Source organism: Balaenoptera physalus, assembly GCF_965194825.1.
Source record: "Balaenoptera physalus genome assembly, chromosome: 19".
NCBI lineage: Eukaryota > Metazoa > Chordata > Mammalia > Artiodactyla > Balaenopteridae > Balaenoptera > Balaenoptera physalus.
This window is the reverse complement of record NC_138900.1, coordinates 4,883,271-4,897,689: the sequence shown is the minus strand read 5'-3', so window position 1 is coordinate 4,897,689 and position 14,419 is coordinate 4,883,271. Positions and strand designations below refer to the sequence as shown.

General features: G+C 45.6%; 2 protein-coding genes across 2 annotated transcripts in view; one reads left to right on the top strand and one right to left on the bottom strand.

Annotated features, from left to right (window-relative positions):
- LOC309648108 (uncharacterized protein) overlaps positions 1–14,419 on the bottom strand; it is a 363,120-nt gene that overhangs the window by 130,431 nt on the left and 218,270 nt on the right. The gene's annotated exons all lie outside the window — the stretch shown is intronic.
- The window catches only part of LOC309648227 (zinc finger protein 320-like), a 132,079-nt gene that overhangs the window by 89,085 nt on the left and 28,575 nt on the right, over positions 1–14,419 (top strand). The window lies entirely within an intron of this gene.

Genomic DNA, 14,419 nt, shown 5'->3' with positions numbered 1-14,419 from the left:
ACATTACCAGACCAGGTTCCTTTGTCCAATACTCAGCAAGATGTGAAGGTTTGCAGCAGAGAAAGCTTTATTCATGAGGCAGCCAAGCTACGTGATGGGAGAAGAAACATCAAATCTGCCTCCCTGACTGCAAGACCCTCTGGTATTTAAGGATAAAGAAAGAAGGCGGCGTGGGACATGGGAAAAGTGGTTGGAGATAAGAAAAATGTGAGGTAATCCTTGTTCTGCACCAGCTCAGCTTAGCTACAGGTTTCTGCATGGAACTCATGTTCAGAAAATGGCTCTTAGCTTGTTCAGAAGGTGGAGTTTTTGGCCCTCTGATGTCAAAATGTCACAGAGCAGACACTCGCAGATGCGCAGGTGGAGGGTCAGTGGTTCTAACTAGTTGTAACCAGCTCGGCATCAAACTGGACACAGCTGATTCCAAGTTTCTAAAAAACGACTTGGACAAACATCTTTAGCTAAATGACACTTGCAGGATGTGCAAGCTTTCCTACAAATAACTAAAGTGGGCTTGATCCTCAAAAGCAGGTTACAGTTTTATTATTTAGCAAGTTAAATAGATCTAACTGGTGACTACCTTTGGTTTCAACAGTAAATCAAAATAAGCAGGAGACAAAGCGGCTACACAAAGTTCAAAAGACACACGTTTCTAAATCCCTAAGAGTAGCTTTACAGGCAAGGCTGGGGTGGGGGAGGGGATGCAGAGGCCCCGCCTCCTGCCCCGCCCACTAGGGGGGGGTCTCCTGCTGGCCTGGGCGCTCTCCTCGCCCCGCCTCCTCGCGTAATCGCCTGTCGCAGTCCCCGCCCTCAGGCGGCTCCTTCTAAGCATTCTGCGCCTGCGCAGTGGTCTACGAACCGGAAAGCGGCGGGCTGAGCAGGGGTTACCACGGAGAGCTGAAGTCACTCTTTGGTGCGTGATTTCTTTTTTCTAGTGTACCGGCGCTTCGGGGTTCCCCCATACATCCTCACAGTGTGGGACTCACTACGGAATTTAAAATATTCGCCCCCGTCCTTCCATCCTAAGTAAATTCAAGGTGGGGGTCGTTTCACTTTGTAGTTGAAATCGCTCTGAGGCCGGTCCGTGCCCTTGGGTTTTACATCCACGCGGACGCCGCCTTTCGCGCCGTTTTCCTGCTTGAAACCTTTTACTACCTCCGTCCTTGCCATGTAAAGTCCTCATCCACGGGGTGGATTCCCTCCACCCTAGCCTCGCCCTCTCGGCCCCTGGAGGGCAGCGCCGGCCGCCCCGCTCCCGGACAGGCCGCGTCCTCTCCCCGGTCCTGGGGTTCTGCAGAGCCCGCCCCTCTCCGGAGACCCCCTCCCTCCCTCCCAGCGCCTCTGTCCTCGCGTCTCCTCAGGCCGGTCCTTCTGCTTCTCTGGTCTCCCCTTCCTAGTCAGCCCTTCCCCTCACCCGGCGTCGATTGCGGGGGGGCGGGGTAACCTGTGCCAGAGGTGTGACACCCAGTGTTGTCGTTCCCCAATTTCACGCCGTTGGAAAATATGCACTTCCGTAGGGGGGCATCTCATTCAGTCGCCAGCCCAGTAAATACGTGGACGAGGGGATTAGGAGAAGCAGAGACAGAGAAGGACTGAGAAAGCGAAAATCTGAGGAGAAAGGAGTAAGGGAGAACGGATGAGAACGTAGACGACGGCTGAGCATCTTGCAAAAAGACAGTAAAAATAAATTTAGCCCTGAAAGTCCTAGTTTTTTTAATATAAATTTATTTATTTTATTTATTTATTTTTGGCTGCATTGGGTCTTTGTTGCTGCACGCGGGCTTTCTCTAGTTGCAGCGAGCAGGGGCTACTCTTTTTTTTTTTTTCTTTTTCTGAACGAACTTTTTTTTTTTTTTTTAATTTATTTTTGGTTGTGTTGGGTCTTCGTTTCTGTACGAGGGCTTTCTCTAGTTGCGGCAAGCGGGGGCCACTCTTCATCGCGATGCGCGGGCCTCTCCCGTTGCGGAGCACAGGCTCCAGACGCACAGGCTCAATAGTTGTGGCTCATGGGCTTAGTTGCTCCGCGGCATGTGGGATCTTCCCGGACCAGGGCTCGAACCCGTGTCCCCTGAATTGGCAGGCGGTTTCTTAACCACTGCGCCACCAGGGAAGCCCATGAAAGTCGTAGTTTTATAAAACAAAGAAGTAATTAAAAGAAGATCCGCAGGGATTGGAGAGCAACGTTGGGACGGGGGCGTGGCTCAGCTGTGGGAGGGAGGGTAACAATGGTGAGGCGCTTCACACAAAGTGGGGGCGGGGGGATAAAATGTTAGGAACCTTGGCCTTCAGAGCAACATGGTGCTGGGAGAGAAAGAGGAAAACTAGTGATTGGAGGAGCAGAGGAAGAGAAAGAGCCGGAAGGAAGCACAGCCGCCTGCGGGTGCCTGAGTGGGGACGAAGGGAGCACGACAAGGACAGAAGAGGTGTATCCCAGAAGTCCGATCTGGAGCCGAGATGGGGGAAGAAAGGGGCAGCAATAAGTAGAGATTCAGGTTAATCAGGAAGGTTGAGGGGAAAAACCCATCAGAGGGGAAACAAGTTGCAGAGTGGTCACGAAATGGGTGAGTTTTGCAATACGAGGGCGGGAACAGCAGTAGAGTAGCGGGGTACAAAATAGAGAAAGAGAAAGAAATAGGGAGGTAAGTGAATGGAATGGAATGGAAACACACTAGTTAGGTAGTGGGGGAAACTGGATCCAGATGGATGGTGAGTTTAAAACAAATTTAAATGAAGATTGCAAAACTGTCTATAAGGTTTGGGCATTTAGTAATTTATATCAGAAGATAAAATCTTTTTGCAATTCCTTTTTAGCCTGGGGACAGTGACTTGAATCAGATAGTTCCCTTTTCCTGGCATCTGGTAGAGGTTGGAGGGAGACGAGAAGTAGAGCAAGAAAGGCGTGAGTGTCGCCACCTGGGGCCTCTTTAAAAGAACATTAAAAGTGTTTTTTTTTTCTGTGTGTGTGTGTGTGCTGGATTTACTTTTTCTTTCCTGTTTGTTTTCATTGAATTATTTAGGGCTTGAAATAAGTCTTATATTCAATTTCTACTTTCTTATAAATAATTATTAACTTCTGGACTTCCCTGGTGGCGCAGTGGTTGGGAGTCCGCCTGCCAATGCAGGGGACACGGGTTCGAGCCCTGGTCCGGGAAGATTCCACATGCCGTGGAGCAGCTAAGCCCATGTGCCACAGCTACTGAGTCTGCGCTCTGGAGTGCGTGAGCCACAACTACTGAGCCTTCATGCCACAACTACTGAAGCCTGTGCACCTAGAGCCCATGCTCTGCAACAAGAGAAGCCACCGCAATGAGAAGCACGCCCACTGCAATGAAGAGTGGCCCCCGCTCGCAGCAACTGGAGGAGGGCCCGCGTGCAGCAGCGGGGACCCAACACAGCCAAAAAATAAATTAATTAATTAAAAAAAAAATAATAATAATAATTATTAACTTCTGAAATAAGCTGTGGTGGCCTTCTATAATTAACTCATGTCATTGTTTTCTAAATATGATATATTGTCAATTATTTAAAGCGTCGAGGCCAGAATTTTTATTTTTTTAATCTATTTTTTACATTTATTTATTTATTTATTTTATTTTTGGCTGCCTCCGGTCTTAGTTGCGGCACGCAGGCTCTTGGCTTTGGCGCGTGGGCTTCTCTCTAGTTCTGGTGCGAGGGCTCCAGAGCACGTTGGCTTAGTTGCCCCACGGTATGTGGGATCTTAGTTCCCCAACTAGGGGTCGAACCCGAGTCCCCTGCATTAGCAGTCAGACTCTCAACCACTGGCCCACCAGGGAAGTCCCAAGGCCAGAATTTTTAGATTAAAAATAATTCACAGGGAGTTCCCTGGTGGTCCAGTGATTAGGACTCAGTGCTTTCACTGCCGTGGCCTGGGTTCAATACCTGGTCGGGGAACTAAGATCCTGCAAGCTGTGGCCAAAAAATAAAAAAAATAAAAAATAAAAAGTAATTCACAAATTAATTCCCGTTAAAATTTTTTTGAGCTTTATCGATACGTGTGAGCTTCCATCTGGTAAAAGTTCTTTGGTAACTAGTAAATAGTTTTAGACTATATTGAGGAGTACTTGGCAAAGATGTCAATGATCTTTTTTTTTTTTTTTAAAGGGAACGCTATTTATTTATTTATTTATTTAGGCTGTGTTGGGTCTTCGTTTCTGTGAGAGGGCTTTCTCTAGCTGTGGCGAGTGGGGGCCACTCTTCATCGCGGTGCGCGGGCCTCTCACCTTCGCGACCTCTCCTGTTGCGGAGCACAAGCTCCAGACGCGCAGGCTCAGCAGTTGTGGCTCACGGGCCTAGTTGCTCCGCGGCATGTGGGATCTTCCCAGACCAGGGCTCGAACCCGTGTCCCCTGCACTGGCAGGCAGACTCTCAACCACTGCGGCACCAGGGAAACCCAATGATCTTTTATATTAACATTCAAATCCTAGTTTTAGCCTTATATTCTGTTTTCTTCCTTTTTCTTTGAACTGTTAAAATTGTGAGCTGTAAACGATATGAAGATGTTTCCCTCAGGTCTCTCTTGACTGTTCTTTTCAAGTGATGAAGGATGGGCTGTATTGACTTGGAATCTTCTTCCAACAGAAGAAGTTTGCACAGAGCTTATTTCTAGGCTGACGCCTTCATGTTTTCTGCTCCAGCAGCTATGCTTTTGCAATTCTGTATTTTAAAAATTATTTTTATTTTTTATTATTTATTTATTTATTTATTGGCCGCACCTTGTGGCACGCGGGATCATAGTTCCCCAACCAGGGATCGAACCCGTGCCCCCTGCACTGGGGGCGTGGAGTCTTAACCACTGGACTGCCAGGGAAGTTCCTTAAAATTTTTATTTTTTAAAAATTTTATTGATGTATAGTTCATTTACAAAGTTGTAATTTCTGCTGTACAGCAAAGTGATTCAGTTATACATATATATATATTCTTTTTCATATTCTTTTCCATTATGGTTTACCACAGGATATTGAATATAGCTCCTTGTGCTATACAGTAGGACCTTGTCGTTTATCCATCCGATACATAATAGTTTGCCTCTGCTAGTCCGAAACTCCCAATCCATCCCTCCCTCTACTCCTCCTCCCCCTTGGCAACCTCGAGTCTCTTCTCTATGTCGGTGAGTCTGTTTTCATTTTGTAGATATGTTGATGCGTTTCTGTATGTTTAGATTATTTTACTGTGATTTTTCTGGAAAGGAATAATTAGCTGCTTGGTATCAGTGTGATCAGAGCTTGAAAGAAGTTTCCTTTGCTCAGGAACATGACTGATGGTCCTGGTGTTTTAAATGCAGCGGGCAATAAAGACCAGCTCTGCCCACTGACCCTTCAGGATCCCATTTCAGAAGTTAGATACACCTGATCTGTTCACTCAACTCAGACCTTCTCAGAAATCTCTCTCCTCTGGGCCTTACGGAGCCCACTTGTAACATGGGGATGACAGACTAGACCAGAAACTCTCAGTCCGAGCAACACTGACCCCGAATTGATTGGCCAAATTGGGTGTGTGTCTGTGTGTGTCTGTTCTTTTTGGAGAGAGTGTTGAGTTTTGTTTAGAATTGTATATGGGTTCCTGTCTTCCCAGAATGAAAAACAGAAACACTAGAATGGAGACAAGAAAGTAGACTCAGAGTAGAAGTGACTTAGAACTATTTCTCTACATTACATGTATTTTTAAAAATTAATTAATTTATTTTTGGCCGCGTTGGGTCTTCGTTGCTGTGCGCGGGCTTTCTCTAGTTGTGGCAAGCGGGGGCTACTCTTCATTGCGGTGCGCGGGCTTCTCATGGCGGTGGCTTCTCTTGTTGCGGAGCACGGGCTCTAGGCGCGCGGGCTTCAGTAGTTGTGGCACGTGGGCTTCAGTAGTTGTGGCTCGCGGGCTCTAGAGCACAGGCTCAGTAGTTGTGGTGCATGGGCTTATTTGCTCTGTGGCATGTGGGATCTTCCCGGACCAGCGCTTCAACCCGTGTCCCCTGCATTGGCAGGTGGATTCTTAACCACTGCACCACCAGGGAAGTCCCTACATTACATGTATGTTTGAAGAGAGTTTATGTCAGTCCTGGCACTTAGACCTCCACTGGCTCTTATTTGTCTTTAGGACAAAATCGAATCTCCTCACTGTGGCTACTCAGCCCTGTGTCATCCTCAGGGCCCTGCCAGTGTCTCCAGCCTCATCCTGGGAGCTGACCCTTTTCTCATGGTTCACTCTGCCCCGGGCACATTCACCTTTTCTCTCTTCCCCAAAAGCAACACCTTTTCTGTGTCAGATCTCAGTTCCTGTTCTTACCTTTGGCCTTTAAGTCACCGTGGCTCAGGCCCCTTGTCCTCCTTCAGGTCTAGGCTCAGAGAGGTCTCCCCATCCCTTCCTGACAATCTCTGTCATTTTCACCAGGTTTTATTGTCCCTTCCCCGATCATCCTCTTTAGAAATGCCCTTCTCCATTGGTTATTTGGAGTCTGTCCCATTCTTCCTTCATTCAGGGGCTCACAGTGTTCCTCTTGCTTCCGGGCTGATGGCAGCATCTCACCGTGGGGATGTGTTTAGACGCTAGGACTGTGGGTTGGGCGGAGTAATCCCCAGTGGACACCATGGGAACCTGGTAGGTGATGCGGATGGTGCTCATATTTATTCTGGACTTCTCAACTGTAATTGGTCCTTCCCCATGTGGCTACTTAATTACTCAAAATAAGTCAGAAAGATGTAGGGAGTCCTAAAGAAGCCTTACAGAATTGGCGTCCTCATGCAGTGTCCTGAGGTGTCCTCACGTTTAGTGTGCTGTGTCACGGCTCCGCTATGGCCCCCACTGTTCCAGGCTGTGGACCTCCAGGGACCAGTCGCCACCTTGGACGGGAGCTTTGCCTTCCAGCAGGTCATCTGCTCAGAATCAGGGATAGTGATTTCACTGTGCCGAGGGTGGGCAGAGTCAACCCTAAGGGGGCATAAAGGAGCCTCCCTCAAGGAGCTAGGGTACCTGGTATTTTTTAATTACCTGTGCATGGGGCGGACAGGAGACAAGAAATTTGGGGACCGCCTGTCTTTGCGTCTCCCTCGCTGAACTCAAATGTCCTTTGAAACGAGACTCCATAATGTGCCCAGTTTCTGGTCAGTTTTCGCAGGAGGGCCAACTTCTTGACCTCCATACTGAACGGCCAGTGTCCTTTCGGTGACAGCTTATGTTTATTCCTGTTGCGATGCCTTTGCTGAGAGGTCTTTTTGCTTTTCCCCCCGTTTCCTTGTGTTCACGTAGAAGAAAGATAGAGAATGAGGAAATTGGAGGGGCGCCTGTTGGGGACTGTAGGAGGGACCTGGCAGCCAGTGGGGGCATCGATACAAGCCCAATGAATGGCGTGTGCACCTGTACCGTGTGAGCTCAAGGGATGTGTTGAATTGTTGGTGGAGGGTGTCTCATTTCTGGCTGGAGCACCTGGAAGTGGGTTTATGGTTAGTTGTGGGGTGCCTTGCATGCTTTGAGGTGGCATAGTGTGTTATGTCATGTTCCCTGGGACATAGCTGCTGAGAATGTGGTTTCTGTGCATTGTTTTATTCGGGTATTTTATGGTCATACGTGAGGAGGAGTGAATTTAGGCTGAGAGAAACATTTTCCTCCAATGTGGTTAGAAGTGTGGACTGAGCTGAGCCCCACAGGAGGATGGGTGCAGGAGGGTGGGTGCCTTGTCCTCAGGAGATGGAGCTGGAGCGTGCCCTACCGCAGCCACTCCACAGGTGTCTTGTGTGGGTTCTTTTGGAAGGCCAAGAGTTAGTGTGCAATTTTTAGAGTAATACAGGGGAAATTTCCGAGATCATTTTGTGGGTTACTTTTGGTATTTTTTTAGTACTTTGGATTGCAAATGAAGAAAGTTTTAGATGCACTATGAATGATACAAAAGAGCATTTTGAGCGTTTCCTTGGGAGATGTTGGGTTCTTACTGCAGCATGTGCATCATTGGAAACATCTTTCTTACATGTACTTTTGGAGATGACAGTGTTTGGTATGTGGTCACTGTGAATAAAAATATGGTGTTTTGCATCTAGTGATTCCTTGTGTGTCTTCATGTATATTTTTCCCTCAGGCATGGTTTATTAGCGTTTGGAATGTTTTCTGATATTTTATAGCAGGATTAGTGGATCATTATGCGTTTTATGGAGACTCTGTTGGACCCCATGAGAGTTTGTAAGTTCATTTGTGTGCAGAAGGGAAATTATGAGTACTAAGCTTCAAATGGCAGGTTGTTTTCTTTCTTTCTTTCTTTTTTTTAAAGTTCTACTGTTTTTTTTTTTTAATAACTATTTATTTATTTTTGGCTGCTTTGGGTCTTCGTTGCTGCACACGGGCTTTCTCTAGTTGCGGCGAGCTGGGGCTACTGTTCGTTGCGGTGCGCGGGCTTCTCATTGCAGTGGCTTCTCTTGTTGCGGAGCATGGGCTCTAGGTGCACGGGCTTCAGTAGTTGTGGCATGAGGGCTCAGTATTTGTGGCTCATGGGCTCTAGAACGCAGGCTCAGTAGTTGTGGCGCACGGGCTTAGTTGCTCAGTGGCATGTGGGGTCTTCCCGGACCAGGTCTCCAACCCATGTCCCCTGCATTGGCAGGCGGATTCTTAACCATTGTGCCACCAGGGAAGCCCGGCAGATGGTTTTCATTAGGGATATTCTGCTGGGTATTTGTCTGTGGACGGAACCTGAGAAGGGCCGTTAAGTTCGTTGATGTAGGGAAAGATTTTTCTGAGAATTTTTCCAAGAGGGCCAGGAATACCGCAATGATCTGCAGTCCATAGGATTATCCTTGGGAAGGTGCCGTTGCTACTTTCTTGCTGCCAGACCAGTGCTGCTTCTTGTATTGTCTTCTCCCTACCTGTCTCAAACACACACACACACACACACACACACAGAGTACAGAGAATAGGGAACCCCTGTGCTTTGTTGGTGGGAATATAAATGCTATGGTCTTATGGAAAACAATGTGGAGGTTCCTAAGTAAATTAAACATAGAACAAGCAGACAGTGTATGACACCTTCCTCTGGCTAGTTATCCAAAGGAAACAAAATCATTCTAGTGAGGGAAATATTTGCCCTCCATTGACTATTACTGCATTATTCACAGCAGCCAAGATGTTGAAAGAACCAAATGTTTGTTGACAAGTGAATGGATGTAGAAAATTTATGTCATCCATAAATTATGACATTATTATGACAGAAAAAGACAGACATTTTTTGAGGAAAGTAGAAATATCAGACTTATAGAGCCGTAGAGTATAAAGGTTCTTACAAGGGTTTGGGTGGTGTGGTAACTGGGGAGATGTTGGTCAAAGGATACAACATTCAGTTGTAAATGTGTACAACATACACATCTCATGTACAGCATGCTGACTATAGTGAATCCACTGTGTTATTATATACTTGGAATTTCCAGAGAGTAACACTTAAGTGTTCTCAGCACACAGATACAGAGATTACTGTGAGTTGGTGGAATTGACAGTTACTTTATTGTGATTATTATTGCACAGTGCTTACATCTGTAAAATAACCACATTCGATGACTCATATGTACACCATTCTTAGTCATCAATTATACCTCAATAAAGCTAGAAGAATAAAGAAAGTGGGAGGTGTGCTGGACTGGGCTACGGTGGGTGGTGCTCAACACAGGCTTCCGTTAGATCATTGAGGCATTTTTCATATACATGTTTGGTACCCTTTGACCAGAGATTTCACTTAATATTGTCGGTGTGGGGTCCAACCTCAATAATATTTGAGGTGCCCCAGGTGATTCCAATCCGGATCCGTCACTGAGCATCGTGACTCTGGGTCCCCCCGTTCCTGAGGGCTGGGATCTGGGCTGAGGCTGAGGGGCTCTGCTCTGCGTGGGGGTGGATCAGGGCTGGTCTGTGACCTGAAGGGGATTGTCGGGTCCAGCTGAGGTGCCCGCTGCTGCTGTGTACGTGAGGGCCTCACCAGGAGGGGAGCCTGATCTGAAGGAAAGTGTGGGGAAACTCCCTTGTTGGTCTCTGTGTGGGAGTTTACTGTCCTGAGCCCCTCCTGGGACAGTGGGCAGCAGGGGACTGTCTATTCCACATGCTGAGGTCTTCCCTGTGTGTGTGGTGGTGACTCAGGAAGGGGGTGTGTTGATTCCAAGCATTAAACAGCCTGTTTTCAACTCTCAGGATAGACCTCTAAAGAGTATTGCTGCCTGGGTAGGAAGCCCAGAAGAGGAGGAAGAGGAAAGAAAAGGAGCCTGGAATGACTCTTTTTCAGGTAAAGTCTTTTTCTTAGTTGATTGTTTTGTCTGTCCTTCCAGAAATGCCCTTCTTTGGGCTCACTAATCTCTGACTCTGAAGTATCCCGCCAGACACCTGTACATTCACTGTCACCCGGTTCCTTCCCTCAGGGCCTGTCATCTCCACTTAGATCCCGTCTCCCCATGACCCAGTGACCTGGAACTTGTGAAGAGGCTCCACTGGGTGTAGTCCTGGGCAGGGCTTCACACCCATGGATTAGAGACGTGGTGTCAGTGCTGTTGGGCAGCAGGGATTGCTTAGGGCCCCATCTGGATGCAGCGTCTGCTCTCTGTAAACCAGGATAAAGAAGCTGCACATGGAGGTCAGATACTAATATTCACAATACCTGGTAAAATCTGGAAATCATACCAATTATGGGCAATTTGTTCAGACTTTTTTAAGGCAATTAAGCTAAACGAGTGAATCACTGACTTCAAATCTTAATGATTGGGAATGGAATGGAAAGTTCAGAAACAGACATCAGTGATAGAGGGTGTTTTAGTCCATCAGCAAATTTAGTCTTGAAATCAACCTAAATCTCTGACAGTTGGAAATTCTTCATATCACTTTCATTACCTCCATTCCTCAGAGGTTGTCTTTTTTTTTTTTTTAATAAATTTATGTATTTATTTATTTATTTTTGGCTGCATTGGGTCTTTGTTGCTGCATGTGGGCTTTTCTCTAGTTGCGGTGAATGGGAGCTACTCTTCGTTGTGGTGCGTGGGCTTCTCATGGCGGTAGCTTCTCTTGTTGCAGAGCATGGGCTCTCGGTGTACGGGCTTCAGTAGTTGTGGCTTGCAGGCTCTAAAGCGCAGGCTGAGTAGTTGTGGCGCACGGGCTTATTTGCTCCGCAGCATGTGGGATCTTCCCGGACCAGCGCTTCAACCGGACCAGTGCTTCAACCCGTGTCCCCTGCATTGGCAGGTGGATTCTTAACCACTGTGCCACCAGGGAAGTCCCTCAGAGGTTGTCTTTTTACTCTGGGTTGTATCCTATGACACAGGAGTTTTTACCTTTGCTGTAGGTAGGTTTCCAGCTTCATCTTTTTGCTAATAGATCTAGTTTCTCTGCACCATTTGTTATTGAGCCTGCAGTTTCCCCTTTGTAATCTTGGCATCCTTGTCTATACATTTTATATATTTTCAAAGGCTTGTTTTTGATATTCTCATCTGTTCCATTAGTTTATGTGTCTGTGTTTCTGTCAGTACAACATCATCTTGATTACTTTGTAATATGTTTTGACATCCAAATATGACGGCCTCCATCTTCTTTTTCAAGAGTATTTTGGCTCTTTGGGATCCCTTGAGATTCCATATGAATTTTAGTATGATTTTTTCTATTACTGCAAACATTGCCATTGAAATTTTGATAGGGAGTCCATTGCATCTATGGAGCACTTTGGGTAATATGGTCATTTTAAGACTATTATGTCTACCAATCCACGAGTACAGGGTTTGTTTCTATTTATTTGTATCTCCTTGGACTTCTTTTTGCAGCATTTAGTAGTTTTCAGTGTACAAGTCTTGCACCTCCTTGGCCAATTTTTTCCTAAATATGCTATTCCTTTTGATGCTATAGTAAATTGAATTGTTTTCTAATTTTCTCTGACATTGTTCATTGTGTACAGAAATGCAACTGATTTTTGCGTGCTGATGTTTTATGCTCCAGCTTTTGTAAAGTTGTTTTTTGAAATAGTTGTTTTACTGTGGAACCTTTTTAGTTTGTACATATATAACCTTGTCACCTAAAAGAAAAGATAATTTTACTTCTTTTTCGATTTGAGTAGCTTAGAATTCTCTTTCTTGTCTAATGGCTCTCGCTAGGAAGTTTATTACTTTCTTGAACAGTAGTGCAGAGTGTGTATCTTTCCCCTTTTTTGTTGTAAGCATTTATCAGCGTAGACTTCCGTTTTAGTGCAGCTTTGGTTACCTGTGATAAATTTGGTATGCTGTGTTTTTATTTTTATTCAGATATTTTTCCCGTTTCCTTATAATTTCCTCTTTGACCCACTGCTTCTCTAAGAATGAGGTGCTTAATTTCCACATTTGGGGGATTTTCCTGTTTTCCATCTGCTCTTTATTTCTAGTATCATTTCATTGTGCTTATTTATTTGGCCACTTCGTCTGGCGGGCTCTTAGTTTTCTGACCAGAGATTGAACCTGGGCCCTTGGCAGTGAAAGCACGGAGCCCTAACCACTGGACCGACAGGAAATTCGCAATTTCAATGTGTTTGGAGAAGATATTTTTTTATCATCTCAATCATCTTAAATTTGTTAAGATTTGTTTTGTGGTATAAGGTGTGTTCCGTCTTGGAGAATGCTTCCGAAGGATGTGTTTTCTGCTGTTGTTGGGTGGAGCGTTCTGTACATGTCTGTTAGGTACAGTTGTTCTATGGTGTTGTCCAAGTCCTCTGTTTCTTTATTGACCTTCTTTTTGTTCTCATGCATATGTAAAACTAGAGTATTGAAGTCTCTTACTCACGTTTTGCTCTAGTCTATTTCTTTCTCTGTTTCTGTTAATGTTTGCTCCATTTCGCGTGGAGGTCTAATGTTAGATGTATATATATATATATTTATAATTGTTATATCTTCTTGGTGATTTGTATCTTTTATTATTATATAATACCCTTTGTGTCTTGTGTCAGTTTTTCTCTTTAATTAAATTTGTCTGACATAATATTGTCACCTCTGCCCTTTTTAGCATGGAATATCTTTTTTTTAAAAGTTATTTATTGGGCTTCCCTGGTGGTGCAGTGGTTAAGAATCCACCTGCTAATGCAGGGGACACGGGTTCGAGCCCTGGTCTGGGAAGATCCCACATAAAAAAATAAATAAATAAGTTATTTATTTATTTATGTATTTATTTATTTTGGCTGCGTTGGGTCTTCGTTGCTGCGCACGGGCTTTCTCTAGTTGAGGCAAGCGGGGGCTACTCTTCGTTGTGGTGTGCAGGCTTCTCATTGCAGTGGCTTCTCGTTGTGGAGCATGGGCTCTAGGTGCGTGGGCTTCAGTAGTTGCGGCACACGGGCTCAGTAGTTGTGGCACGCAGGCTCTAGAGTGCAGGCTCAGTACTTGCGGCTCAGGGGCTTAGTTGATCTGAGGCATGTGGGATCTTCCCAGACCAGGGCTCGAACCCATGTCCCCTGCATTGGTAGGCAGATTCTTAACCGCTGCACCACCAGGGAAGTCCCCCAATTGTATCTTAAATATATTCTTTGGCCTTGTATTTTTTTACACTATCATGTTAATGGTTCAAATAGTAGTAAGATTACTAACATTTTATGTGCATTTGTGTGCGTGTCCACATCTATAATGACGTTTTATGCCCTTCCGTGGTGTTCACCTTGAAGTTAAGTTTTCTCAGGTGACCCTCTATCAGTGTACTTTTAATTCTCTTTCTGTTACTTAAGTTTTTCTTCTTGATATTCAGATCAAGAGCCGAACTTCCTTAAGTTTATGTGTTTGTGTGTTGTTTCTTAGTTTCTTGACCTGAATTGAGTTTCTCAGTGTGTTTCTGACAGTTTTCTCCTCTGTAACTTGGGAACAGACCTTTCTCTAATGAGCTCTGATGATGATTAAAAGCTTACACCTGTAAAGCATTTGCAGTAATGCTTACTATATGTTAAATATGCAAACATCTTTAATCATTGCTGTTGCTACCCTTATCATAATTTAAGATTTTGACTTCTCTTTAAAGTAACTGTTGGGGACTACCCTGGTGGTCCAGTGGTTAAGAATGGGCCTTCCGGGCTTCCCTGGTGGCGCAGTGATGGAGAATCCGCCTGCCAATGCAAGAGGCATGGGTTTGAGCCCTGGTCCAGGAGGGTCCCACATGCTGCAGAGCAACTAGGCCCGTGTGCCACAACTACTGAGCCCACATGCCACAACTACTGAAGCCCGTGCTCCTAGAGCCCGTGCTCCACAACAAGAGAAGCCACCGCAATGAGAAGCCCGCACAGTGCAACGAAGAGTAGCCCCTGCTCGCCACAACTAGAGAAAGCCTGCGCGCAGCAACGAAGACCCAACGCAGCCAAAAATTAAATAAATAAATAAATACATAAATACATAAATACGTAAATAAATTTATGAAAAGAAAAAGAATGCGCCTTTCAATGCAGGGCACTCGGGTTCGATCCCTGGTT